The following is a 26,596-nucleotide window of genomic DNA, read 5'->3' on the forward strand; positions in this document are numbered from 1 at the left end:
AAGGGAAATTAGAGGAATTGCACAGTCACAGAGGCTGTGGGGGTCCCTGAAGGTCACCGGTCCAGCCCCCTGCTCAGAGACAGGCCAAGGACAGCAGGCTGCTCAGGGCTGTGTCCAGCTCAGCTTTTCTAGAAATAGAAATCCCAGCACCTTTCTCATTATCTCCCACAGTGTGTGTCTATTCACAGGGTAAAAATGTTTTTTTTTACATTGAGTCAAAATTTCCCAGACCTTACATGCAAAGCTGCTTTCCAGCCAGTCAGACCTCAGCCTGTCCTGTGCCTGGGGTTATTGCTTACCAGGGTAGGGTCTAGTATTACCCTTTTTTGAACTTCATGAGGTTCATCTTAGCCCATTTCTCCAGCCTGTTCTCCAGCATATTGACTGCTTTCTTGCATTTATATCACCTGAAAACTTATGGAGAGCACACTCATTCCCCTCATCCACTCCCTTAGTAAAGACTCTAAACAGTACTGGCCTCAGTATAGATCTTTAAGGGAATCTACAGGTACGTGGCCACCATTGGACTGTGTACCCATGATCACCACCCTTGGATCCTGACAGTTCAGATGTTTTTTGACCCAACTTATTGTCCCCTCATTCAGTCCATCTCTCAGCAACTTCACTATAAATTCAATTTCCAGAGGAAGGTGTGAATAAGTTGGGACTTAAAATAACCATTTGGGTTCCAAACAAAAAAACACAACTTTTTATCATCTTGAGCTGTAAGTAAACATATAACTTGTGATGGAATATTATGCCAAAAACTTGTTTTGCGGATTGTGAAATTACTGCCCAGAGGTCTGCCAAAAAAAAAAAAAAAAAAAAAAAACAGAGGAAAAATCAAAAATATTGTGAGACGGAGGGCACCTTGCATAGATTGGGTTTTGGAAGAAAACTTACATAATACCTCTGTCAGACTGAAGTTTGATCTAGTAATTCTAAAAGCATTAAGCTCATTCAGCAGATAATGAGACCGTAAGCTAATCTCTGCATGTCAAGCTATCACTATTGTTTGTGATTTATCTGCCAAATATGAATAAACAGTATTGTTGTTGTCTTTAGTGTTTATGCCCTGCAGTGTATATGCATTATTTCTTAGTTCTTGGGAATGTAAGATCTTTTTCCTTTGATCTGATTTGTAGTAATTTATTTAACTGTTACTGTTCTTCACATAGCTGTTTTAACTTTCTCTTCTCAATAAGCTAAGAGAAAGGATGATGACAGAAATCAAGTGATACTAAGAAATTCTATAGAAATTACAAAGACATCAAGAAAGTTCCTCATAGCTCATTTCTTCCAGAATATTTTATTTTTAACTCCCTTGGATGTTACTCTAGCTGATGTCTCTGTATTATATATAGAACCAACACTTTCAGAAAAGGGACTCGTGATTTTAGATGCCGCTATTTTGGGTGCTGAAACTGAGACATTTTACTGGAAGCTGGTCATCAGAAGGTGATATTTATCACTTTCTAACTTTTTGCACTCTCAGATTCCACGGGCAATTTGAAAATGGTTGTTACATATCTCTTTTTGTTCATACAGTCCCATCTGAAGTGGGGCTATTACCCTATCTCTGTGTATTATGCAGCTGTGGTGGTGCTGGGGATGTTCCGTAAACAAACATCTGACTTCTCTCTTTAGCTGGAGTGTTGCTAGAATGCCAGGTACAGAAGAAGCCAGGCTCTGAACTTCAAAGACATTTAGTATGATTTAAATGTAATCAGAAGCCTGCTTCTGAGTGTTTGGGCTCCTCACCCTATGAACAGTTCCAGGTCCTCCAAGGCGTAATGTGCCATGCAAGGAGCCCCATGGTTCAGGTCCCCGGACTGACCACCTTGGAAAGACCAGTGCAGTGCACTGCAGCTCTGCTCGTTCACCTGCACCCTCAAATTCAGTTCAGGGTGCATAGGGGAACGTTGTCCAGCCACCTCTTATCTCAGCATGCAGTTGCGACTCACCTGGGACTTAGGATTCAAGAGAGCACCATAAAGGGCATCTGTTGCCCCCTGTAGACACAGATGAACAAAACTAACTGGAAAGTCTGGAGTAGGCTGAGAAACTTGTGAAGAATTGGAAAGGCACACAAAAAGAAAAAAACAACTAACCAACCAACCAATGAACCAATCAAAAAAAAAAAAAAAAAAAAAAAACCTACAACAACCACCACCTTACAAAGAGAAGGAGCATGAAAATGGTCAGACAGACCTTTTCAGATTTCAAAGACACATTTCTGCCTTACTGGCAGAGGATGGGTGTGCGGATACATGTTAATTTTCTGCAGTGGAAAAATTAAGGCAATAGCAGACCCAGAATCTAAATATAGCTGCTTCTACACTTAGTTACTATGTAATGAAGTTTGATGATGGTTGCCAGAGAAACCCATTTATGCTGTTGAATAAGGTTGTGCTGTCTCTGCTTTATCCTCTCCCACATAATAAACTTTTAAAAAGTGAAGGTTTAGTACAGAATTCAACTATTAGGAATCGCTGCATACAGAGGCAGTAAGTATTCGGATGTCAGCTGTGTATGTGTACTTTTCCATTGTGGAGCATGGCAAAAGCTCAAGGTGTCTTTCTGTAGTGCTAGAGAAAGGCAATGTTTTTAGCTTTGTCCGACCTCTTCCATCAAGATGCATGCTCATGTGTGGAGGTGGATAAGGAGAAGCACTTTCACAATGCTCTTGGCAAAACTTTCACAAATCTCTTGAATTCAGCAAAGGGAACTTTTTAACAGCTAGGAGATGTCTGACAACTTCATGACTGCAAAGTTTTTCAAGTTCTTCCCCACCAAGGGCTAGAAGTAGACAAGCCAGTGAACCTGAACTGAAAGCACCACCTACAGCCACCTATGGCTTTGACAGACCCTCCTAAGAGCCGCAGTCTAGACCAACTAGGTTGACAGTAGTTCAAAAATGCAATATCCATATTAAACTGCAGGGCTTGTCCATTAAGATTCAATGAGATTGCCAACAGCACAAGGGAAACAGGCAGGAGTTCTGCAGCCTGGGAGGCATATGATTTTTCTAAGGTAAAATACATGGGCTACAAAATCAGATTGGGCTCTTGTCCCCACCATCAAGTGATAAGACGAGGGGAAATGGACCCAAGTTGCACCAGGAGAGGTTTATGTAGGATAGTAGGAGAAATTTCTTTACTGAATGGGTTGTGTGGCATTGGAATAGACTGCCCAGGGAAGTAAGTGTTTGAGTCATCATCCCTGGATGTCTTCAAGAAACATGTAGATTTAGAACTTGGTAGCATGGTTTAGTGGTGTACTTTAGTACTAAGTTAATGGTAGGACTAGATGATCTTAGAGGTCTTTTCCAACCTGAATGATTCTACAATTCTGTGAAAACCATAAGTCCCATATATAGGTGTTGAATAACTGTTCAGTCTCCTCTGGTGCAAGGAGTAGGGTCTGCAGGTCTCATCCTGCCTCTCTTCCATTTCATGTCTGAAGGAACCATTATAATGAACCTTCACTTTTACCTGCACTTTATTTCTGCAGACCCTGCATGTTGGGCTGTGAGCTGACATCTGTTGCTTTTGGTCAAGACAAAGTACAAAAATTCAGTACTCTGGTTCTTGCTTTCTGTAAAGTCCTTTAATTAGCCCTTTGAACTTCATGTAGGTCTTACAGACTTCTAAAAAGAAGCACCAAAAGTATTTCCATTGGGATTTCCCCTCTTGGCCCTAGAATTACCTCAGTCTTGTTACTTATTGATTAATCAAGGCATCAGTCTTATGAGAGGTTTCAGCAAAGCACTGAACAGGGAAGGAACTATACAGAAAAGCAACAAGGCTTAAAATACGGCCACTGAAAATAAAGAATATTGATCTCCAGAAATACTGGCCCTGGCTGGGGAACAGAAGAGCCACAGGGCATGGCTTCAGCTCACAGCAGAAGCTTCTCTTTGATTAGATGGGAAAAATCAAGTCAGAGAAGGGAGTGACAGTCAACCAGTGACAGCACTTATTTTGGGGGGAAAAAAAAACACAAGATTTGAAAACACCTCTCACACCTGAAGCCAAGCTGCTAAGCAGAGAGTGCAAAGTCCCGTAGATGATTTGTATGCTGCTCTTAGAGACCACTCACAGCTGGGCTGGAGATCAATAGCACAGTGACAATTAGAGATTGAATAGGGGAGAATGGTATGGAAACACCATGACCAGACTGATAGAAATATATGAACATGGGGAATGGACATGAAAATAATATTTTGAGAGCTTGATATTGGACTTTTCTTCCCCAGTGAATGAAGGTATCTTCAAGCCTTTTTAAAATAACCTCACTTTCCCATGTTGCTGGTCTAATATTTCATTTCTTTCCCTTCTTTGCTTAGGACCTCCCCTGACTCCCTTTATCATTAAAAATATAAAATATCACCTTTGGTTTTTGCACATTTTCTTTCTCATGGGACCCATATTTTAAAACCTGCTAATGCAGTCCCAGTCTGGGTGCTTGTTTCATGCTATTTTCTGTCTGAAATGCTTAAGATGGTAAATCACTTTTTTTTTTTCTTTTTTTTTTTTTTTTTTTTCCATTTCTCCTTAACATTATGACTTCTGCAAAGAGGCCCTGGTACTTCACTGAAGTTGCTAGGCACTGCTGTAGCACTGATAATTATAATAAAGAGCAATGTACTATACCAGGACATGTTTCAAAGTCCTTTTCACCTCAGCAAATACATGCAGACTTGTAAAGATACATTGAGAGGTCTCCCCCTCACCAGTGCAGTTGCCTAGCTTAGAAAAATCCTACCTTCTTCATCTTTGTGTTATTGTCTCGTTGATTACTGTGGCTTTCATTATTGAATTTCTTCCATCAAGGTTTCAGAAGTCAGTGGTTAATAGTACTTTCCTCATAACTTTCTGGCTCTCATCTTTGTGAACAGGCAGTGGCTGTTCTCTTTCAATTTGCAAAAGTACAAAAGGTTTCCGTAGGCTTGCTGCACTACCTACACACTTAGAAATCATAGCAGGGAGAGATACTGTTGTAGCACGAGCTCCATTAGCAACCATTTCCCTTGCAAGCTCCCTCCTCCTCCCTCCCCCCCCCCCCAAAAAAAAAAAAAAAAAAAAAAAAAAAAGAGGGAAGAAAAGACAAGTGATTCTCTGAGTGATGTTGACCAGAAACAAATTCTCAGTTCCCAGCATCTCAGCTTTGGCAGAGGGGAGAGATATGGTATGACTCTCAACGTTACAGCTGTACTTTCTTTCACTACCACTGTAACCAGGTTTAACCACAACTAAGTTTTAGACGAATCGATCAGCAAGTGCCAGCAGAAGGGGCTGGTTGTAACAAGGACTCTAATTCCGTTTTCATAAGGGCAAGATAAAACCGGAGAACATCTCAGACTGAGAAGCCTTCAGAGGCTTCCTTACACACACATACACTCATGCATGTCCCCCATATGTATACAGGGACTTGGCCAAGAACTGAGCCCCACACAAGACACCCACAAAGCGTGGGTGTACGTTTGTGGTAGTGCAAGGCTGGGAGTTACAAGCCTTCTGCCCTGGGTACGGCTACTTCACGTTATTCCTAAAAGAATTAATCACTGGATGTGAGAAACACTCCGTAGCCAATAACTTAGGCTCAGGCGAGGATCTCAGTGAAGTAGTAATTTATTCGCGATTGCAATGGCGGGCGCCCCACAAGCAGGAGAGAGCGCATCTACTATTTCCAAAACACAGTTTATATACCTTTTGATGGCAGGACCCTCCCCTGTTTCCCCACTGAGTGGGTAATCCAGATTCACAATCTATCTGATGCTTCACAAACAATGCATGGCCTTCAGTCGCCGGCCTGTTAAATTTCAAATTTCTTTTGACATTTTTACTGCTTGAAGTGGTAATGTTTCTTCACTTATCTGACTTGACTTGACACCGTGATTTTCACCTAATTGTCCTAAGGAGTCTGATTGTCTGCATTTTACAAGGTCGCCTGCTAAACTTTCTTATCACTGTAAGCATATCTCAGTACCACATTCCCTCCTTCTAAACAATGTAACTCTGCAAAAACAACATTTCTATTCCCACAATTCCCCCCTTTTCTTTTTTTTATAAACTGTTGATTTTTGCAAAAACTCTTTTTATTTTTATTTATTTATTTATTTTAAGTGTAATTTGGTAAATATCTTCCTCTTCTTCACTTTCTTTGCTCTCCATTTCCTCTAATATCATTTTATCTGAGTAGGGTGGTGGATCTATGGTCATTTGTTTCAATAATGTGGTTTCAATTAACCGCTGGACAAGTCCCCTTACACAGGGGATAACGCAACAGCCAATAGCTGTCAAAACTCCTGCTACTATAATCAAGGATGTAAATATGGACATTACCATCCCTTTCCATTTACCAAACCAAGATTTTAACCATCCTGTGATGGAAGTGTCTGCTCCCGAATTTTCTGCTAATTCATTGGCAAGGGTGGTAAGCCCTTGCAATGCTCTTGTTACTGTGCCATCCGGGGCAGTATTGTTACGGATAAAAGTACAATGGTTGCCCAGCATCACGCATACACCACCCTTCTCCACAAGCATCATATCTAATGCTATCCTGTTTTCCCAAGCCATTTTGCTGATGGCATCTAGTTGTTCAGCGATTCCTCTCATCACATCCTTGGTATAATTGATGAATCTCTGCTGATTATAATAGAAATAATTAATCCAATCCACATTTTTATTGATTGTTACCCACCAGAACAGTAACTCAAACCCTGCAGCAATTTAATTTCTGGCTTTATATTCATCTCGAACTCCTCTAGGTACCCCAACAGAATCTATGTATACTCTATCATCAAATGATATTCCTAAGCCTCCTTTACTTCTTCTGGGTATTTGTGATGTTTCTCTTTCAAATGCCAGGGTGAAGGGTATAACTGATTGAACAAGTGCACAAGTGCCTTCCCAATTAGATGGTAGGGTGGACCGTAAGATCTTCCCTCCACTGTACCACCAGAGATCTGCCCTGGGGATCTCTAGTCTTGAGCAGTTTCCCATCAAGTCCTTGGTAGCACAAGGCAAATTCTCCCAGATGCCAGGTAGCACTCACACCCTGCCGTGAGAGGCAAGCTGTATGGTTACCTATAGCTGTAGAGAACGCAGGGGGAACTGCGATATTGCTATCATGCAAGAAACAGCAAAGAGAGACTTACAGGCCTCATTTCCCCAGGCAGTCTTTTCTTGGTACAATGCAATCATACATCGCATCCCTTGGGAGTCTTTGGTCCACCCCCATGGGAAGGGCACTATCTGGGCAATCGGTCATCCCGAGGCACAAGCATAGCAGTAGCTACGATTGAGACTCTGGACAGTATATTTGACCCATTCTATCCAGGCATTCACGTCCCCATACCCTGTTTGAATCTCAAATGTTTGAACTGCCACATTTCAGAGGGCCTCCTGTTTACTCTCCTGTTTTCTCCTTGAGTTTCTCCCTTTCTCTGATGGCAATAGAGGATTGTTTCCATACAGCTATTCTCAATCTGGCTGTTGTGTCTCTCCCAGTTATTTGTTCTTTCTGCTCAATTGTCATTGGGCATTTAAATCTCCACAAGCTAACACCTCACAAGCATCAAACGTGACGGCTTGTGGTACATAACCCTCTGTCACAGTCACCCATATTTTGATGGGGTATCCCGTTTTTGCTATTATCTGGTCATGCCTTTTCCAAGTTACCAATTGACCAAGGCCTTCTCTGAGGCCTAGAATCACTAAAAACAAAATTAATAATCAATTTTCCCCTGTCATTATTTTTAAACCTTAGGTTTCCAAATAATTATCGATACAAAAATAAGATGTACACTACTACTATAACAACCCCCCCCTTGGGAGCACTGCAGTTCACTATAGGTCTGTCCTTTCTCTCAATCACAAGTCACACTCATTAGTTACCTGTGAAAATAAAAGGTTAGTTTACAATTGTAAGCTCTTATCCTGCTCAGAGTCCACTACGAGATTTTTCTCTTCAATTTCAACTTCCAACAAGTCTTTTGTAGGAACAGCTTCCCAGGTACTAGCGTCGACAGATGCCTTCACTCAAGTATAGTGAGTCCAACCTTTTTCCACAGTTCTTACGGCTGTTTCAGTGGTCAGTAATTGTCCTTCCCATTCAGGCCGGAGTTGACTCTTTCCAGGTCCGAATCAGGACCCAGTTTCCTGGATGATGGTGGTGAATGGGGAATTCCAAAGGTGGGGTTTGAGCCAACAACCCACAGGTCCTGAGAGATGACAAAGAAGAAGACAACCCCAGAATACAGTTCTTAAGGAAACTCTCTTATTTTGAATTGTGGTATCTCATCCCTTCTGCCCAGATAGGGCAATCTGAACAGCATCTCATATGGTGAAATTCCTATATCCTTTCTTGGTGCTGTTTAAACCTGTAGGAGTAAGCATTTTACCAAAGGAAGTTGGGTTTCTAACACTAGTTTAGTTAATTGCTTCTTTAATGTCTGATTCATTCGCTCCACCTTCCCAGAAGAGGAGGGGTGCCAGGGGCTGTGAAAATCCCACTCAATCTCTAAGGCCTGCTTTAACCCTTGCAGTAAAGCTTACACCCATCTAGTCACATGGTCAATTAGGACAAACAAGTAACTCAGTAAAGTTTACCTGTATACTTTGGAAAGGTCAAACCCCTGGCTCCCGTCCCCCTCTAGATGGGTTACAGAACACCTTTTTATTTACCTTTTGACATATGGTACATCCTCTACATATGTGCTTCCCTAAAGTGTATATTCCTGCACAGACATACTTTCTTAGCACAACATCACACATTGCTTGCACCTCCTAATGACTCTTCTGATGTAAAACAGTTAATATTTGCCTCATTATCACTTTATTCAGCATTTCTCTCCCATCAGGGAGTATCGATTTTCCTTCAGACTTCATGGCTCCTGATTCCTTAAAAAAATCTTTCTTTTAAAACTTTTTAGTTCTTTCTTAATTTTCAACAATTCCCTGAATCCTCTCTGCATTTATTCTGTTTTCCTTCAGACATTAGATGCCTTAAATACCTGACTTCTCTTTCTCCATATTGTAATTTATTTATTTATTTATTTATTAATACTCCCAAGCCCTGCTTTCCCAGAAAGTTGAATAGCTTGTTAGTAGCTTTCTTCACAACTCTTTTCTCCTGTCCTGACAATAGAAAACGATCCACATATTTGTTAACATTAATACCTCCTTGGGAGGTTGTAATTGCTCCAAAATCTTTTGTTATTTAAACTGACCCAAATAGATAGGTGGCCCTGTAAACCCCTGAGGTAAAATTGTCCACCTATATTGTTGCTTCCGCCCCCATTTAAGGGTCTTTCCAGTCAGAGGTGAATATACATGTATGTTTGCTCTCAGGGCCAGAGAGCACTCCATTAATAACACTGTTATTCCAGTCTAATAATTTACTATTTGAATGCCCAATTTAATCATCAAATCCCTTCCCAACAGATTAGTCCTTGCCTTGGGTACATACAATAATTACCCAGTGATCATTTTATCCCCTAGTCTCAGCTTGGTATCCCCCCAAAGTGGCACTGTTATCCCAGCCCCACTTTTTAGGGTTTCATTAGTTAATTTAATCCCTGATACTTTACAGGTCAGTAATGACCTAGCTGTTCCCCAGTGTATTGGGTTTGATGGCAAGGTTCGGGGGCTGTGAGTAGGGGGGTGGGAAACTGCAGTGGCAGCCCCCATGAGAAAAAAACCCGGAAGCCTCCCCGTGGCAGATAAGGGACAATTTCATCTGGCCTTAAGGGGCCCACTGCTGCCCAGAGCCAAGCCATGAGCAATACAGTCCGTGCCTCTGTGAGAGCACATCCACGAAAACAAACAAACAAAGAAACAAACAAAAACCTGCTTCTCAACAGCAGTTGAGAGAGCGAGAAACCCCCCCGCAGACACCAAAGTCAGTGCAGAAGGAGGGGGAGGAGGCGCTCCAGGCGCTGGAGCCGAAACCCCCCTGCGGCCGCTGGAGAGGCCCCTGGTGGAGCAGGCTGTTCCCCCCTCCCCGATGCTTGGGAAACTGACCAAACACCACAGCAAATATGCAAATATACCATAACTTCTAGACTGTTACTTAGATAATGCCTACATCCTCTTTCCCTGCTCATTCAACTTCAAACAGCTCTGTTAAATATTACATGCCACACCTTTAACACCTTCAGCAACTCTTTTAACACTTCCTTTATCTTTTTCCAGCCTGTACTTTTCTAATACCAGCACCAAAGGCTCAGTCAGGGTCCAACTTAATTCCATACCTTTTCCCTCCAAGATACTGAAACAACATATCAATATAGCATATTTCATCCCATATTCCTTCTTTCCTCCTTCTTCCACTCCAGATATTCCCATTCGAAGTGGCCAGCCTGGCCACACTTAAAGGCCACACTTAAAACATCTTATCAAAGCCTGTCTCTGCTAGGACTCGGGCCACAACACAGGCAGCCTTCTTTGCCTGCCATTCCTTCATCTCTCTTCCTCTCCTTTCCATCCTGGCCCTGACTCCCCCTGAAGATTTTCTTCATCTTTCTCCAACCCTCTGCCTCACTACCCGCTGCACTGTCAATACCATTAGTTTCGATCTTTTTTTTTTTTTTTTTTTTTTTTTTCCCTTCTTATCTCCCCTCCAGACACACACCTCCAGGGCCTCCCGCAGGAGGGTCCCCCAGTGACTGTTCACTACATTCCCCCCACCTTCTGAAGCATTTTCTGCGTATTTTGCCAGGCTTTAATCACACAATGAACTTTCAAGAGCCCTTGGGATACTGGGTCCTCAGGTCTCATCCCCAAGTACTTTCTCATTCTGACACTAAGTCTCTCATATAATTTCTGTGTTGCACACTATTATTATTCCAGCCAGGATTGGCAAGTGGGTATTTCTGCCCTGCCGGTATTACCCCTGGTCCTGGAGGATGAGCTCTTTCCCATTCTTGTATAGCAGCTCTCCTCCTGATCATTCCCATTTCTTTCCCTGTAAACAACATACTTATAGACATAATTCCCTCCCCCAAGAGTATAAATCAGGTCGTAGGAACTGGTCTAATTGTTCAGCTAGGCTGTTGGGGTCCTTGAATAAAGACTTCCTCTCCTTCTTAAAAAGTCCTAACCTCTCTGCTGGTAAGGAGGAGGGGGTAGTTCACCTAAGAGGATACACAGTTAGTGTTAGTACTGTTAGTATCAGGGAAGGCAAAATTCTCAACATATCTTCTACCTTGTTCTAATTCTTGCCAGAGCCTAGAGTACAATCCTTCTTTAGGGACAGTGTTAATTACAGTCCCTGTCTCCCTTCCCGGAGTGACTGCTGCTGCCACCAGTTCAATATTAAGATTATAGGGAGCATAACTTGGCTCCTTCTCTGAAAAAGGAATCTTATTGTTTACACATAAATTTACACCTGAATTTTCATCAGACCCATATTTTGGCCAAAATACTGCTGTTTCCTTAATTGATTCTTTTGTCCAGACTGATACACAATGTTTAACCTGTGTTTTTTTTTTTTTTTTAATTACTTTTCTTTTACAATCCCTCTAATTTTGGGATTATGTTTCCAATTTCTTATCATTTTTCAGGAAGAACTATTAGTAGGCACTCCCCCAGGGATATCTCCCTGTCCCCTGGAACTCATATTTTCCCATTTTTCCTAACCCTCGCCAGTATGTGCTACAGAAATTTCCCTTCTGCAGTGTACCACACACCAACGTACTGAAAAATGGGGGTGTACCGCCAAGCACTTCCCCGTGCCAGCGTTACTGCACACCTGAGTTTACCAGATTCCCTGGTGTACTTCCAAGCACTTCCCCGTGCAAGGATTACCGTACACCAGATTCCCCTGGTGTAGTGCCAGCACTTCCCCGTGCAAGGGTTTACCATACACCAGATCACCCGACCCCCAAGGCAATACTTAATATTTCTTACCTTGGTCTGTGCACAGAGTTACCGGATCGATTCTTAAAAACCCGGAGTGCCTACCTTCTTCTTTTCCCCACTACTTCACGGATCCTGCCTCTTTAACCAGTCTCGGGCCCTCTGTCAGCTTTCCGCAGAACCGCCACCGTGGATGCACAGGACCGCTGAAATCAGCGGGGCATGCCTTCCTGCTGCTGCGGCGGTGGGGCTCCCCAGTAGGTGACTGGATCCCGGACGAGCCCCCAAATTGTGAGAAACACTCCGTAGCCAATAACTTAGGCTCAGGCGAGGATCTCAGTGAAGTAGTAATTTATTCGCGATTGCAATGGCGGGCGCCCCACAAGCAGGAGAGAGCGCATCTACTAGTTCCAAAACACAGTTTATATACCTTTTGATGGCAGGACCCTCCCCTGTTTCCCCACTGAGTGGGTAATCCAGATTCACAATCTATCTGATGCTTCACAAACAATGCATGGCCTTCAGTCGCCGGCCTGTTAAATTTCAAATTTCTTTTGACATTTTTACTGCTTGAAGTGGTAATGTTTCTTCACTTATCTGACTTGACTTGACACCGTGATTTTCACCTAATTGTCCTAAGGAGTCTGATTGTCTGCATTTTACAAGGTCGCCTGCTAAACTTTCTTATCACTGTAAGCATATCTCAGTACCACATTCCCTCCTTCTAAACAATGTAACTCTGCAAAAACAACATTTCTATTCCCACACTGGAGCAGGGAAATAAGGGACAGAGAAGAGGGTAACAGACATGTTCCTGCAATGCTTGGAGTTTCAGCACTAGGGAAGACAGAAGAAAGAAAGTGTGATGCCAATTGCTGTTTTCAATATGCTCCCACATAGCAGCTGCTTCTATTGAGGCTTTCTATTCAGTGAAAGCCTTCATTCACTGCAAACAGAGCTGGAACTCTTGGGGAGCCTCAGCTTGTGGCAGAGGAAAATGCTGTACTTCGGTCAACAGCAGGGAAAAACCTTTGCTTTGCTGGCGTGCCAGAGTGCTGCATGAGGCAGGGGCTTCACTCAGCTTAGCAGGGCTCAGCTCTGCAAGGGGAGGAGAGAGCAAGCTATGGGGGGGGGGGGGGGGGAGGGGAGGGAAGGGAAGGAGGGGGAGAGGTTCCTAATTTGCAGGTTGGTTCCCTGCCATAGGAGAGATCCTCTCCTTCCTCCACACTAGAGCAGCATCCCCACTGAAGTGCTCCTGTCCTCAGGGTGGGGAAGATGGATGGTAAAAGGTGGCCACACGTCACAAGTGAGGGAGAACAGCTGTTCTTCCCTATCACCTAAGTGCGGGGGAAATCCATATATATCATCAAGGTTAGTGGAACGAGCCTTTGCACCTCTGTTGGACTGTACTCAGACTTTGACAGAATTTGCACCGGGATCTGAACTTTTCTGCTTAAACTCAATACTAGGTTTTAATGAATTTTTATTTTTGTTGTAGGCTTCAAAGTAATACAAAAGGGAATTTACATTCTCTAGGAAATGTGATCAGAATAACAGTAGAGAAACCTGAATTTAACTAGAAAAATACTACAGAGTATGAGCAATTAGCAATGAGAACACTGTAAAAACCAATGAATTAACACAGATTCAAAACAAACAAACAAACAAAAGTCTTAACAAATAGAGCTAAGCAGGCCCAAGTATTATGTGCTGTAAAGTATTCAGGGAATTTGTCAGTTTTCCATAACACTTCTGAAAGATCTTCCACTGCAGGAGAAAAGAGGGAAGCCAAAGATGTGCTAACATTCAAGGGAAAAGAGTTTTCTGGTCCACTGATGTATGTATATATATATGTATATATATATGTATATATGTATATTTCTCTCAGGATAAAACACTGGAACAAATATTATTAATAGTAAAGCCACTGCAGTACCGGAGACTAAAAAGTTTGAAGGCATTATTACTAAATTAAATGCTTTGACAGGTTATTTCAAAAGAATTATGTTCATGTACAGATGAACAGTGATATCAGCTGTGCTGCAGTATCACTGTTCTGGTAGTTTGGTGTGAGAATACTGGATGCAAAGCAAAATTACAAAAATGTCAAGTAGTGTCCCTGTAAATTGGTTTGCTCTAGCTGTTCTCATTATTGGTCAGGAAGTTGGTAATTGAAGGATCATTAAGAAGTGAAAATGTGTCTTAAAATAACTTGTTCAGCAAAGAGTGCCTTTTATTGGATTTCTTTATCTGAACACCAGCTCCAATATTTATCAAGGCTGCAATATGCTGTGTACATACAAATCCTTCCTGCTCTCCATTACAATTTACTGAGTGAGCAAAAGAGCTTCTTGATAGAGTAGCTAATTTAATGAACTTGCATGGCAAAACCTCATCATAGGACTAGAACAGAGCCTTCTGTGGCCAAACCAAACCTTTACAAAACCTCTGCGCAACTGCAGAAGACTTGACATCTTGGCAGAGATAACACAGAAAATAGGATTCCCAGGGTTTCAGAGGAATGAAATGCTGCAAACAGCTGGCTTAGGGTTTTAAAGGAAGGACTTTGAGAGCTACCTTTCAAACACAGATGTAGATCCAAACCAAATCCCCTGCAAGAAGGAAGCTGGAAATTTGCATCAAACTTCATTTAAAGCATCACTTTCCAGCTTCTCTCTGATCCATTAACAAGCAGCATGCCTTGAACATGAAATAAATTCTGTGTGCCAAGGCTTCATTGTTTCCTTTTTTTTTTTTTTTTTTTTTTTTTTTCCCCTCCAAATCTTCACCCTATCTTCTATCAGCTTCAGAGCACCAGGGAACATTCAGGACCTCCTCACCCCATTCACCTCCCCGTGGCAAGGTAAGGTGCCCCAGGGCAGCCTGGGCAGTGCAGCATGCATACAGCCGGCTTCTCACTGCACATCTTTCAGCGCTCATAGACTTTTACATGTGTGGTGTAAACACACTGACTGCTCACAGTCTTTGGATAAAGAGCATAGTGTTGTTTGGTTGTTACATTAAGGCTGCAGTGGAGTTTTGGAAACCCCTGTCGGGTATTCCAGGGCAGCGTAGCATGGGAGAGCACACGAAAAGAGAGAGAGCACAAGAAGAGGGAGGTCTGTTCTCTACAGACCTCCATGTTGGCAAAGTGAGCTCAAATTTCTCCTATCCTCAGTGCAGGTAATTATGCCCTCCCACTGCTTTAAACAAAAATACATTCTTCTCTTTCAAACAGTCAGATTTTGATAACTTTTTTTTTCTGCCCACCTTACCTTGTATCAATCAGGCTTTACGTAACAGTGATATTTTGAGAAGTGACACCTACTCTGCAGAACAGCTATTAGCAAAGGCCAACTTAAAATGAAAAAGTGAATAAGATGTGTTATATTCTGGCTAGGGACAATGTTTTCACAAATAACCAGAAGGAAAAGCTGTCCTGGAAGGAGAATTTAACACAGACGTATCTTTATTAGTAAATTGGATTTTGTTTTCTTAGAGCAATTCCTGGCCTTAATTCTGTTTTCATTTTCAGTGTAACTACAGAAGAGGGCAGTATAAACTAAATGTTTTGCATACAGTAATAAGAATGCTTCTGTGGTCACATTAACAGCATTGAACCTTACATTAGTGCTTCTGTTAATGCACTAGGGTATGATTTGTTCAAGAGAAGAGCCAACCTATTAAATCCCCAGCAGTTCATTTTCTGGAGGATTTTCTATCCAGCCTCTTTTAGGAACACAGATCTGGGAGTCTTCTTTCATTCTGCATGTTCTGTAAATCCAGCATATAGTCTTCACGTAAAGTGTGTACGTGATAAATGCCGAACAAGCAAAGCAGGGTCAGAGCTAAATAATGAATACAGTAGGTAATTACAACACAATTTTACTGACTCCCGTGAAGACAGGAAGCCTGTATCAGAAAAACAGCCTGCTTCTCCAAGGGTCCTGCCTCTGCTGATTTTCATTTTCATCCATCTGCAGGATGGAGCAGCTGAAGGACTCCAAATGAAAGAGCCTTAGACAGTGCTTTCAACTTTTGAAGTTTCTCTTTAAGTTGCTATTCTAGAATACACTTGACAGGTTAGTATGGGTCTGTATAATCTTGTCTGCTCAGGTTGACCTCACCACTGCACAGCCATAACACTTTCTAGCTCTAACATGATTTACTACTGCAGTGGCAGCATCACCATATCTCGCCATGGGCTGGATACAGCAAGTTAAGGAAGGTTTCCAGCAGAGATAATATCGTTAATCTGGCTGATACTATTAGAAGAATACACAGGCTCTCAAGGATGTAATCTTTTTGTCAGGCCTTCAAGGAGTTAAGTTTGCAGATTATTTTGTGCTCTTTCCTCTCCATAGCACTCCTCTTACATAATAGTTCTGCTCCCCTTACATAATAATAACCTTCAAAACTATACTTTTATTGCCTTTTTTTTTTTTTTTTTTTTTAATGCTTTGCATCTCTCAAAAGAGAGATTTTTCTGTGAACTATGACAGGAAACATCAGACAGCTTGTGGAGGTTTCATGTGCAAAAGGGAAGAAAAAGTTTCCTCAAAAAGCTGGAAGGAAGGGGATGAAATTACTATATATACCATCACAGGCTTAAAGTTATAATTTGACATTTAAAATGTGCTCAGTGAGAAACTTGTATAAAGTTTGGAAATTTAACAGGATACCACAGGGTCTGTAGGTGGGTACAATCTAATTGAGAATTTCATGGAAGTGTTTAGCAATGATAGTGCTCTAATAAAAAGCATCTATAAAAAGAAGTTTCTGTGAAAATCTTTAGGACTTAACAGCAGAAGAAGAGGGAATAAAGAGAGAGAGAGGTAGAGAAACAGAGAGAGAAGGAATCTGACTTAAGTAATATCTGCTGAAAACTGCATGTTTTACAATCTTGTGTAGGAGGACTCTAAACATTTAATGATGCAAACGTCAGACTCAGATTTCAAGTGGCCCAAAGCATGAAATGTTCTGACTAAGAGATGGAGTTTCTGCCCATCTGCAGCAGAATTGTACTGCTATTTATAGATTTGCTTTTCTCAAATAACTAAAACGGTTTCTCCTCATAAACAGGAATACCTATAACTGAACGTAACTGAGTCCTCTGAATACATTGCAATTCTCCTCAAATTAACATGAAACCCCAACCCTACCTTTTAATTATGAAAGAATCTAGGTAGGTAGCTAGTGTACAGGTGCTGCCCTTCAAAAAATGTTGCAACTCCTGTAAGGAAGACAATTTTGTAATTCTTGGAGATTTTGCCATGGTTTGCTATAAAATTTTCCAAAGCTCTGCCAAGTTTCTCCTCCTCCACTTGCAGATTCTGCTTGCCTTCTCCTGTGCATGACAGAGATTTGTTAGGGAGAGCCATACCCAGAGAAGGCGGTTTTTAACCTACCCACGCACTTAACCTGAATGCATCCTAGAAAATATGCTAGTTAAGTGCATTATGTACATTTACTTTTTAGCTGTTTTCCAAGAGTTTTACTTGAGCAGTCACTATATAAGCACTTTCCAGTTGATTTAGGGTTGTTGTAGTGTGAAATCTGTGTCAAACTGGAGCAGCACCTGTGAGTAAGGATATGTGACCATCAGCCAGCTCAGCCTAGAATACTATAGAAAAATATCCACCTGATATTGTAGTATATACACTACAGAGAGACTGCAGTTGCCTGGAATAGCTGGAATTGTGTATTAGTCCTGTTTTCTTGACAAGTCATGCACTTTTTCAGAAGGAAGAGTTGCATTATGCCTGTTACTCTTGTTATCCCAGGAACCTCTTCAGGGCACCAGCGAATAAGTTAGATACTGGCATTAAGCTGCGACTAAAGCATTGAAGCTTTAGGAAGTGCTGGTTAAAAATGTACAAGAAACACAAGGAACAGATCTCTGCCTCATTATACTGCTTCCTACTTGTAACACAGACTGTCGTTAGGAGGCTGTTGTGCCACAGACAGTGTGGCTCTTCTCATTTCCCCATCACTTAATCTCACAGCTCACTTTTCCTAGAGTCTGGGAGCTGTGCCTCTGCCTTCACCGGTCTCAGTGAGACCTGGAAACATGCCTTATCTGGACAATAAAGAAAATGCCTAACGCTACCCTTATCTGGTAGCATCTCTACCTGTTTGAGGTTAGGCAGCTTCTGTCCCCTGCACACATGGCCCCAGTCCTGTGCTGCCTGGGTGTCCCATTCACATGGACCAGCAGCTCTCCAGGACAGCTCGCTATGCCATATGTAGTCTCCACAATAGCTTTGTGCAGCCACGACTGCAGCAAACTTCTTCTATAACCCACTGCCATCACTATTTCCCTGTTTGTGTTGTGCAGAGCACCAAAGCCCCCTTGAGTATACCTTAGGCTTTACCCTGCATGATGCAGCATGAGGGACAAATTTTTCAGAGTCCTGCCAGATGCTGACTTCAGTTACCTCAGCTAAAGAAGAATCAGTCAATATTTTCCCAAGATAAATGCACACTGCACATACTATTAATTTGAATGAATGTAAAAGTAAGTGCCTTAATTTCTCCAGGAAGATATTGCAGAAATTGGTACAGCCCTTCAGGAAAATGAAGCAGATATCCAATAGTTATCAACTAGATTTCTCAGAGAGGCCTATAATTGCGATGTACTGATCATACAGGGGACATCCTTCTAACCAGTAAACAGAACAACATTAAACCATGACTTGTTTGACCAGTTACTGTTAACCAGCAGATCCAGTTGTGAACACCAAGTATCACAGTGCTCCTCCTTACTGCTCTCTGCATCTTGGTAGTATCAAGGATCAAAGCCTCACTATATGATCACATATTAAACAGTTTGTCCAAACCTTAACATACTTACATGTATAAGCCTCAGTGGACAAAAAGACAGAACTGACTGGGAAGGGGCAATGCTGCTGGAAGAGGAGGGCATTATGTCCAAGTTAAACACAGGAAGGGGACTCAGGGAAAGAGCATCTAGGTGGATGTACAGCACAAGGTGACCCCCCAAATACACATCATGCAATCTTGAGAAAACAACGATTTATTCATAGGTAATTCAAGCGCAGGAAACGATCCTAAATGTTTCCTAAATTATACACTGAATTGTTAGGTCTGCATTAACAGTGGCCCCTGGGATTGCAGAGGTGCGGACCTCTGTTTCTTAGTTTTTCAGACTTGATAATTATCTAAAACAAGAGCTCTAGCTGCAGGGGATTGTCGCAGCAGCAGACAAGATTAACATCTGAAAAACAAACTCTTTTCTTGAAATTAGAAGTTGCTCACTAGAGGGCACCAACACTTCAGTTTAGTACCAGACTGTTGTGGCCATCGGAAGGAAGAGTGCTTCCCCTGTTCACATCTAGGAATTAGAACATAAGAAAACAAAAAGCGTTAAATAATAATAGTAAGGAAAGTTGCTCTGGTATAAACAAAAAAGTTTAGGCCAACGATGAGGTTTCGAAGTTTCTGTTCAAGTGGAATCTTTCCTAATTTCATCTGCAAACACTTAACACTGACCGAACAAATTGAAGTGTTGAAAATTGATACTCAAAACAAAAAGAAAAAGAAAAGGGCAAAATTGTCTACTTATAATTCAGTATGCAGTTTGATGCATTGGAAAGGTGAGGTAAGTATAGATTGTATAGTGCTGTTTTTCAAGGCACTTTGAATGAAAGCAATATAGATCAGCCTGAGCCTGGAAGGATACTGCAGGTGAGTGTTTCTCAAGCTCAATTTACTATTTTAATATCTAGAATAATCTTTGCATCTAGAAAAAAAAAAGCCACTTTCACTCTTTCCATCAGTGGCAGGAAAGCCTATGCCACCCTCCTGTCCCCATGAGTTCTGCTATTCCTAAGCCAGCCTGACCAGGCCAGACTCACTGCTGGTCTAACCTCCTAGCACACTTGTTGATACTGAGCCCTAAAAAAACAGCTCTGACCTAAAATATTGTGGTGCTCAAAACTCAGTGCCTAAAAACAGGCTCTCCAGAAGCCAGCAAGATAACAATGTTGTTTAATCATTCAAAACTACGCAGTCTCAGCTTAGCTCCCTCAAGGACATTGTTTTTTAACAAACATTGCTTTTTAACCAGGCTTGGCAGCAACAGCCTTTCTTCTGGATTTCAGCTAAAACAGTCATGAAAAAGCTGATCTTTGCATGATCTGACCGAAGGGGCTGGTGACTGTGAAGGACCAAACAGCATGGTGATTAAAGCACTGACTGGCACACAGAGAAAACAACTTTGTGCAGGGGCAGAACCTGATTCAGTGCCTGGGGCAATGGAGTATCACACCGTATTGTGGTACTGGAGTACCGTTTACACTGCTGTGTCTTTGGTCTAAAAGGTACTTTTGGGAGAGAGGAATTGATCTATGCCTCATATATTGACAATAAAAGGATTGGAAAATAAGAGGAGAAATATGAAAAGTGCAGAGAAAAGGACAACCAAAGGGGCACATTTAAACCATTTTTCAATATGTAGAGTGACACAGGGCAGTGCTCATTCTGCAAGTCTTGGCAAGGCTGAGGTGTGAGATCTGCACAGGAGATCATACAGGAGACCTGTATCGTCAGAGCCAGGTGGATGTGAGTAAAAACCAAACTTCCCCAATGGAAACCCAAGCATTAAGAAAAAAAAGAAAGAAAGAAAAAAAAAAAAGAAAGAAAAAGAAAAAAAGTAGATGTATAGATGTTTATAAGGTTAGTTGGCATTTTATGAGTAGCAGTGGTTGGCTATGACTCTAGAAGAGCATCCTGGTGCCTGAGTCTCTGCATATTTAATAAGCCTGGGGGACTTATCTCCAAAGCAGGAGGCAAGGCCTCAATACCAAGGGGGGCAGCAGCAGCACTAGTCTCCTAGTCTCCCAGGGAAGCCCTCAACTTCTCATCATACTCATGTTAATTTCCTCAAAACACTTATTTGCCTACCTAGAGTGTTGTTTGGGAGGCAGGGGAGCAGGCTGTCTGTCCTCCACCAAGTGTTGCTGAGGCCTCAGCTTGGACACTCCCTCAGGTTCTGGGGGCTGCACTCCAGGGAGGAGATAGGGGAGTTGGGCTGAGCCCAGAGTGGGGCAAGAGGAATGGCAAAAGCCCGACAAATAAGACCTCTGAGGTGCAGCCAAGGTGCAGTGCTTTTAGCCTTAATTAAAAAAAGGTCAAGGAATACTGAAAACTGGTACAGAAATCCACTATGTGGGATAACATGGAAAAATACCTCATTCCAGAGGGATGAAGTAGATGACCTTCTGAAACCCTCTTCCCAGGTAACTTTGTATGATTGTCTGAAATCCCAAGTTTAGAAATCTGTCTAGAATTACAGCAAGGAAAAAAGACAACAACAACAAAAAAAGTCTGATAGTTTTTTTTTTTGTTTGTTTGTTTTTGTTTTTTATACTCAAAATAAACCTGAAGGACTTCAGTAGCAGCAAGTTATCACTTGACTGAAGTATAGCAGTTTTTCCCTCAGGTGGAAAATTCTTACAAAACCAAAATGAAACAAAAACAACCAAGCAAAAAAAAAAAAACAAACCATCCCATATCTAAAATGAAACAGAGACTTGTATTTTGGTCTGAATGCCACTAAACACATTTGAGTTGCCACACTCCTCTCAGAATTCTCAATGTACAGGATACAATTTCCCCTGCTTCCATCTATTGCCTTCAATTCTCCAAAGAGAATTAAGACTAGAGAACAGAATTACGCTGCAATGTGAGAAGAAAGCCCAGACCGTAAAGGGGACAACTGCTCCACTTTTGCAACAGCAGTGACAAAAAAACTTGAGTATCAATGCCTAGAAGGAAGGAAATCAACAGCAAAGCCAAGGAAAATGGGTATACTGTGGGTACACAATGCAAAAGCACCGAGTCGCTCCCTTTCTCTGCATGCCTATTTGTTTCTATTGAGCAGATCTTTTTTTTGCGTTGCTCGATAAATCTCCATGTTGACCTTCTAAGGACAGAAATATTAGGGAATTTCAGATGGTGCTGTAATGTCTTGGCCATTGAAAACTCTTCCTTATTATGTCTGAAATGTTCTGTGCGTGCTTTCTTTAGCAATTTTACTGGCTGTGTTACAGATTGTTATTTAATTTATATTCAGTTTATGAGCTGGCTGACAGGAACATCAGGTAATTTGGGGGGGGAGAGGATTTTATTTTTTTGTAGTTACAAATTTGGTAACAATAACTAATTAGTCACTGAGCTGTTATATTCCTAGTGATTCCCTTCTCTTCTTTTCTTACTGTTCTTAAAAAAGAGGTAACACAAGGTGCCTAAATCCATGGTTACTGAGAAAGGGAAACTAAATGTCCAGTAACCATTCCAGGATGTTGCCATGTCTTCCAAAAGGTCCCACTGGTGTTGGTGAGGAGTTTGAGGGGTTGTGTGTGACCCCCAGCTCCAAGTTCAAACTGCCTGGAGCTCTGGAACTGAGGCAAAGTAGGCCCACATAAGGAGGTGGGATGTTTTCTCCTGAGCATGCCTATTCCCCATTGCCTACTGGAGTACCAGAGGGAACAAAGCTCCCAGTCCTGTCCTCCTACCTTGTTCTAAAATGTTTTGTAGTATTGCTTCTTCTTTCTGTGGCTGTCTTCCACTAACACAAAGTTGCAGCTAGGCTAAACTCTTGACACTGGACGTTGGGTCTTGACCATGAAGCAATACCCTCCAGTGCTCACCTCTTGGCCTCCCATGCAAATCAAAATGGCAATTTTGAGTGCAGGTGAAAGAGAGCAAGGAGCTCCTTATGGATTCTCTAGACCAAGCAGAACAATGTGTGTTGGCTATGACTTCTACTTCTTCAGATACACCCTTTCCAGTTAAATGAGGGCTCTACTCCAGTATGAGACTCTGGTTCAGCCACACACTGAGAAAATATTGCACTTTGTGTCAAATAGGAGCACTTTAGTCCTTCTGATGATTCTACTGTTCTCTGCCATGGTTTGCCAGCCAGTTTGTCACCTAATTAGGCTTTGCTCTCCAAGGAAATCTGAGCCCTGCTGCCCTGGAGCTGCTTGCTGCTCCTGTGGCCTGCTCTCTGAGCTTCTACTTCATACATTTCATAGTTAATTAATGCAACCTCATCACCTCCAGTTCTCAGAGATGCTCAGGACTACTCTAGCACATGCACCACATCTCACTCTTAAAAGCAGCAGTTGAAGACCAGGCCATGCTCTTTGAAAAGCAGCCAGAGTCCATGGTGTTCTTGCCTGCTAGCATTCCCAAAATCTGCAGCTTATTCTTCCAACCAGACCTCATTTTTATTTTTCTCTTCTGTTTTAAAACCTTGTGAAAGTTAAAAATAGCTCCCTACAAGTTCAGAGAAAAACCCCAAAACAAAAAATAATGCAACAACAAATCAGATAAGAGGAAAACAGAAAGGGAAAGGAGGGGAGGACATGCCACAAATTATATCACTGTCAACATGGAAATGCTTAAAGAATGTATATTGAGAAACAACAGGAATTAAGAGGCCACAGCTGTGTGATGAAAAGTGATAAGAAACTGCCATCCTTTAATAAGGCATGCTAGGAGACATGCTTTAAATGCCCCTTTTTCCCCAGGCATCCCTAATCTCCAAACAAAGAGTACCTGCAAAAAAGAGTAAGAGTAATCATAATAATAAAAAATAAATAGAAATAATAATAAAAAAATCCAGGCCTCATTTATTCTTGTTCTGGATTAAAACAGAGTTGATCTGAATCAATGAGAAAATGAAATACACATAGACAAAGCTTCTGAGAGCATCAAGGGGAAAAAGGTAGAAGAAAAGAAAAGAATGAGGGGTAAATAATAGTATTAACTCTACAATTGTTACTAGTCTGTCAACAAACATACTTTAGGGATTTTCTTCTTAAGCCAGATGGGTATATAGTTGTGGCAGAGGATTTCAGCCTTTCAAGTTCATTTGAAACTGTCCACACACTTTAACTAAAAATGCATACAAAAAACTAAAACTCTTCATGGGCTTCTTTCATGTTGCAAGAGTGCTAGGTAAATGTCTGTTTTAGCAGCTGTTTTTGGGGTTGTGGGGTTGTGTTGTCCCTTACACCCAGGGCTTTTTTTTTTTTTTTTTTTTTTTTTTTTTTTTTGTCCTGCTGTGCATACTTTTAACATAAAGGAGAAAAGCACTTTCACTCCGGCTGGGTTCTAAACATACCGGTCCTCTATTTATTTATTTTAAGCATTGTGCTGAGGAGCCAAACACTTTGCAGAACAGTCTAAATGCAAATATCTGTCTCAACTCTACAGCCTGTTCTTTTGATTATACCTTGGTTAGATCTCTTCTGAATTGTCTGCAATGTTTCCAACTTTACCATGATTTGGGCAATAGTTCATGGCCCAGTTAAAACCCCAGTTTCTGGGCTCTTGGGACTGTGTGCTATTCAGCATCCCCTTAGAGAAAGAATGTCTGCACAGCTGTAGGGAAAAGCTTGAAAGTGCCACCTAAATGCCTCCAAGAGGCTGAAAAGTCAGAACAGGGGTAATGAAAATCTCAGATTCTCTATAACATATAAAACAAAGGCAATGAAGTTTTTAAGCCACTGAAAATTTGTGAACTTCTGAGGTCAGTAAAAATGTGTTTGCATAATGTCCTAGATGCTTTAAAGTGTTGATTGAAAGCAAACAATTAGCAACAAGAAACAATAATAAAAATTAAAAGCAATAGATAAGAAATACTTGGGAACAGACTGAAGTTATAAATGCTGATTTTCTTTGAATTTTGTTCTTTAGAACTGTGCAAATTACTTGGAATACTGTAAGAAAATAATAATAATATAAAAGAGGATTTAAAAAATACTGTAATATAGACTGAAGCTCTTGAATTAGGTAAGTGATTTACAAGCAGAGGTTGATGATCAGAGGCAACCAGTTCTTCTTTTGCCAGCAAAGTGCATTATATTGCACTTACCAAGTGCATTACCAAGCCATGCAGTTAGGTATCTCAGTACTGAGTCTGGTGCCAATGTTGGATATTTGTTATAAACAAACAAAAAAGAAATATTTTGGTGGAAGTTAATTTCCTGCCCCAGTTGCATGGGCTGTGCTGAGGTTATAAAGACAAATATTTATCATTTGATAAAGGGTTATGATCTGCTGACCTTGGAATTACTCTTGATCACAAGTAAAGCAAAGCTCTTATAAAAGCTGTTAGAAGCAGGGAGCCAAACTGGTCAAGAGTTTCCTGTGTAATTTTTGTATATATTTTTTTAAAGTTTATTTTTATGTTAACCAGAGAGCTGTGTCCTGGTGGTGGGTGGGAACTACAGGTCATCCTGTGGGACCTACTCATCAGCTTCAGATGTTCCCACACTGAGCACCTGGGATGGTCACAGGGAAGGGTGGTGAAAGGGATGCCCCTCAATTTTCTCACCTTACGTACAGGACAAAGGGAGAAACAGAGCAAAAGGTCAGAGTAGCCTGCAGGTAGACAACCATACAAGTAATCATGGTGATGCTTGCGTGCTGCTAGTTTGTGACTATGCCCCTAAATTTGAGACTTGAGATTTATTATAAAAATACTGGCTGCACCTACCTTTGTCACAAAGGCTGCAAACACCCGTGCAAGACTCTCATTTTTTAAACCCTAACTGCAGAATGCTGGAACAGAGGGTTGTCATGCACTTTAAAAAGTTTTCTCTTCATCTTGAGAATAGCATCGACAGCTTCCATATGCTTTCTGCTCCTTTTCCGTGGGTGCTCCAGAAAGGGACTTAGGAGCCCCTGATGCCTGCTCTGTACTTCTTCGTGTTGTGCACAGGCTCTGTCCTACAGCCTTGTTATTCCTTGGCAGCTTTTTCACCCCTATCTCCTAACAGATAAAAACATTTCTCCCTGCAAAGGGAGAATTTAGCCCTAAATTACGAAGTTCTTTTTTTTTTTTTTTTTTTTTTTTCCCAAATGCTCCTCCAACAAGTGTTTTTTAGTTCTTTATTCTTTTTCATTGTTTTCCCATTTACTCATTCTAAGTCTTTAAATGTCTTCTGATATATTTCCTCCTTAAGCTGCAAATTCCTAGGTTACTGGGCTGTGTATCTATGTTTTGCATCAGTTCTCCTAGTCCAGCACTGCAGTCTTTTCCCAGAAAACAAAACAAAAAACACACCTCTGTCCTTATGATGGGAGTGTATAATATTTTCACATGTCCTTATCCTATGTGCCTGTCTGGCCTACCAGACACACAAAAGTGACCAAATGAAGAAAGAGAAGGTCTGAGAATAAAATCTGAAATAAAGGTGCTTTGCTGCTTTCATGAGGTCATTCTCCTCATTATTCACATATGTAGCACGCAAGGAAATACTTCTCAACCTCAGAAGTTTCAGGTATTTGCTCTAGGAATGTAGTCATCATCTTCTTGGGTACATGCTTCCTGTTTTCCAGGAAGAAAACCCAGAAGAAACCGAGCAAGTAATTGTATTGGATGAACTGTGAATAACCATCTGAGATGTGCTGTAAGGAACTATACAGTGGTGTCACAGCTTTTCAAAACACACCGAGAAGACCAGTATGTTAATAGAAACAGGCTCTTCCCAGCGCTGAGCATTTGTCCTGTGTCTGCAGAGGCTCATTCATGACTAATCTTAGATGTATGAGTGGACTTAGTCAAGTCAATGTTATTTTCAAGGTTTGCTTTGACCACCTCTTCACTTTTCTGCTTTTAGATACCCTAGAGGGTATGGCACAGTGTGTCTGAACAGAGTCTAATGTTTTAACCACAATTAGGCACTTAGTAATTA

General features: G+C 41.4%; 1 protein-coding gene and 1 long non-coding RNA gene across 2 annotated transcripts in view; both read right to left on the minus strand.

The window, feature by feature from the left end:
* Positions 1–26,596, minus strand: part of PHACTR1 (phosphatase and actin regulator 1) — a gene marked incomplete at its 3' end in the record, with an annotated part of 439,651 nt that overhangs the window by 361,714 nt on the left and 51,341 nt on the right. The gene's annotated exons all lie outside the window — the stretch shown is intronic.
* LOC311432574 lies at positions 18,880–20,868 on the minus strand. Its single transcript, XR_014690141.1, has 2 exons — positions 20,790–20,868; positions 18,880–19,218 (listed from the first exon to the last, which is right to left on the minus strand). It is a non-coding gene; the product is annotated as an uncharacterized lncRNA (long non-coding RNA).

Source organism: Aythya ferina (genome assembly GCF_964211825.1).
Source record: "Aythya ferina genome assembly, chromosome: 2".
NCBI classification, from domain to species: domain Eukaryota; kingdom Metazoa; phylum Chordata; class Aves; order Anseriformes; family Anatidae; genus Aythya; species Aythya ferina.